This window comes from Fukomys damarensis, unplaced genomic scaffold, assembly GCF_012274545.1.
Source record: "Fukomys damarensis isolate Sample0158 unplaced genomic scaffold, DMR_v1.0_HiC HiC_scaffold_36, whole genome shotgun sequence".
NCBI classification, from domain to species: domain Eukaryota; kingdom Metazoa; phylum Chordata; class Mammalia; order Rodentia; family Bathyergidae; genus Fukomys; species Fukomys damarensis.
The window spans coordinates 43,552,830-43,556,403 of record NW_022900948.1 but is presented as its reverse complement, the minus strand read 5'-3'; positions in this window follow the sequence as shown (position 1 = coordinate 43,556,403).

Below are 3,574 nucleotides of genomic sequence, written 5' to 3'. Positions count from 1 at the left end.
GAGTATTTATAGATATTTATAGATAAGGGCTGGAGCAATACCACACAGGGGCACAAGAGTTCACCGTTGTCACGCCTGGATGTGTCAGCTCACCACTACAACAGACTAAGTCACAGATGAAGGGGACGCTTGGGGGCCGGGGAGCCACTGTCAAATCACAGAACAGCCGTCCAGGCAGGCTTTGGGGAGGTCTCCGAGGAATAGTAGGGATCTGGTTAGAGGTCGAAGGGGGGCCTGGGGCTCTCAGGACGGGACGGACTTGCCTGACCCGATCGGCTGGCAGTTGGAGAGAAACCGGGAGAGAGAAGGAGAGAGCTGGTAAGGCAAGGCAGCCATGCCCCAGCAGCAGTGGGAGGGAACGACGCAGTGTGAGCATGGCGAGGTTTCTGGAAAAGAGATGCAGTCGGACGGACAGACGGGAAAGGGATGGGGGATGGGAGCCGGGGGCTGGAGGCGGTGGGCCCGAGTGCCCGGGTCATCCGGGCAAAGGCTGGGGTGTCCCCTGCTACACACGCAGCCTCACACATCACCAGGCAGCGCACCCAGGTCCAGGCACGTGGCAGGCCTCCCTCTTCTCTGGTTTCCCTGTCTTCCATCCACTGGCCCAGAGCCACCCCTAGCTTCGGGGAGTCCCACACAACAGTCACCCGGCTGGAGGAAGAAGACGACTAGAGCCAGGAGGGCGAATCTAAAAGGGCTGGCTGGAGTGTGCTGGAGGCCCCTCGGGGTCAGAAAGCTCAGGAGTCCTGGCAGAGGACCCTGGGGAGGCTGGAAGGGCAGCAGCTGATGCCAGGGCCCAGACTTATAAGTCTAAGAGGGGAGCCTCAGCTGGTCGGGGGGCTGCAGGTCGCGTAGGTGAGGCTGGGCCCTTCCTGCTGGGGAAAAGCAGAAGATCGAGAGTCAGTGGCTGCGGAGGAGTGGCACGTGGGGTCCCTGGGTGAATTCCGTAGCCTGGCTAGGTGGAACTCCGGAAGCTGACAGGCTTAGGTCAGCAGACCCTGTTGTGCCCTTGGCCAAAAAGCACAGTCACCCCTAGGAGCAACAAGATGAGTTGCAGGTGCCCATGTAGTGCTTCACCCGGGCCTGTAGTCACAGGTGTGACGATGCCAAGGAGGCAGGGAAGGGCCCGTGTGGCCCTGCTTTGACTGTGAGGAATACTGTGGGCTGATGGTGTACATGGGACTCTCTGCTTCCAGAAATCATCAGACAACCAGAGCCTCCACTCAATCGCTGCCTGACTGTCACCCCTGCCTGGTGGAGGACTTGGTTCCCAGAGCTCGGGGCTGGGAGCTGGATGTCCAGCTTCAGCAGCAGGGCTCAGACTGGGGGCAGGGTGTAGCATCCCAGCTGAGCTTCCAGGCTGCTAGTTAACACAGAGCCCAGTCACACACCTAGCCCTTCAAACTCCCAGCCCCTACACCGTGAGCCATGAGCTCTCTGGCCTTTCTGGCAGCTCTCTGGCAGCTCCAGAGAGCACCCCATCTGCCAGTTCAGGCAGGGAGCCTGTCCCGCGACCTTGGCTCAGCCATGGAAGCCGTGTGCCGTGGCGCTGAGTCCCGAGTCTCACTGAGAAGGAGGAGACAGAGCCAGCTGGCAGAGGACAGAAAGGAAGAGGGCGCCTGGAGCTGCAGAAGGGAGAGGGGGGCCTGGCTCTTGGTCCCCAGGCGTGCCCCGCAGTGTGGAGCTGGTGCAGCGGGGCAGACACACGGTTCATGCAGCAGGCTGAGAGAGCATGTACCTACCGTGGCTGATACTCCTCAGGGGTCACTGATAGTGATTCTGAAAGACAGCACGAAATCAACAGGGCAGTTCACACGCACACAAGTGGGGCAGGCCTGGGGGTGGGGGACACACACTCGCACACGCCCAGGCGTGCACACACATGCGGTGCGGCCCCACGGCCCTGCATGCACACACTAACATACATGCCCATGAACAACACGCATACACCTCCCGCCCCCACCTCCCTGTGCCCAGCACCCTCGCTGGCCGGCGCGTGCAGCACAGATGTGGGGCATGCAGCCACTCAGCACACAGAAGCACACGCATGGGCTGTCACAACACGGAAGCTTGCCCGCACACAGAAGGCATTTGCACCAGCTCCCTGCACACTTGTGCCTGGTGTGCTCAGTGGGCCACTGCACTGCACCAAAAGGGACTGGGCTTGCTTTCTAGGATCTGGTTGTCATTTTTCTGCCAAAGAGCCTTCCATGGCTCCCTACTGCCTGCAGCCTTGGATCCAACAAGTCACCCTCTTGTGAGGATTTTGAAGGTTCCCCAACCTGCCCACCCACGCACAGATTTCTCTCTCATTCTACCCATATACTGTCTGCCTGGCCAGCGGCTGCACCAACCTTTGCCCACTGCTGCTGTCTATGGAACACCCTCCTATTCCACACCACCTGAGCCTTCTTTCATCATGCTCAATACCACTGAAGTCAGGCTGCCTTGAAGAACTGCTCTCTTCCAGGCCGTTCTCGTGCCCCCGGCAGGACCTCCACTCCACTTGTCAGATGTTTACTGAGTGTGAGGGAGACTGGAGTCGAGCAGAACCAAAACATAGTTCCCATGTGCCACAGCTCAGCACACACCGGAAGAGTCTGAACTTACGCTGGCAGTTAGCAAAGGGCTTGCACAGCCACCCCCGCCATTGACGTGGCATCGCTATAACCACTATGTCCCTTGGTCCCCACACCAACCATGAGAGAAAGGAAGATGGTTATCATCTGGCAGGTAGAAGGAAAACTGAGGCTCTGGGAGGGAAAATATCTAGAAAACTGAGGCTCTGGAGGGAAAACATCTAGTTTAAGGCAGGATATCCAGTCCAGTGTCCCTGCCCATTAGCACGCTGCCAATCAGGGCCTCACAGGGCAGATCCCAGGGACACTTCATCTGTTTTAAGGTAGCTAGATGCCCAGCCCTACCTTCCAGCAACCTGTTTCTTTGGCAGAAACATAAGTGATGCTCTTGGTCTAATGTGCTCTTCCTCAGGGAACAGGGACTGTGGAAGCCAGTCAGACTGAGTCAGATACGGGAGGGAGCGAACTTCCTTGAAAGGCCACGGCTCAAGAGGGCAAGGCCAGGGCTGGGAGACAGCTCAGTAATAGGATGTTTGCCTTGTGTGACTGAAGATTTCCAGCAGAGTGTGTGTGTGTGTGTGTGTGTTGGGGGGATGCCAGGAGAAGAAGTAGTAACCCTTTTCCCTTTTCTCTGGACATTTCTTTCACTCACTCCTGCCTGGTTCCACCTCACCACACTGGTCCAGACTAGGTGGGGCCAGAGGCAAAGGGACAGGAAAGCCACCAGGATGCCGTGCCTCCCAGGCCCTTCTCCAGCTGCTCCCTGTGCTATCCCGTGCCTGGGTGCCACGCTCACACTCACACCTGTGTGCACGCCCACACGCACCTCACACACCTTGCTGCTCACACAGTCACAGCCTATGGGCCAGAGGCCAGAATCATGTGGGGGGTCTGGGCTAGGGAGTGGGGGCACCAGGCCGCCCAGGATGTAACTGAATGAATATCATGCGTCCAGAGAGGATCTGTGCTCAGGCCAGACCGCTAGACCTGAGGTA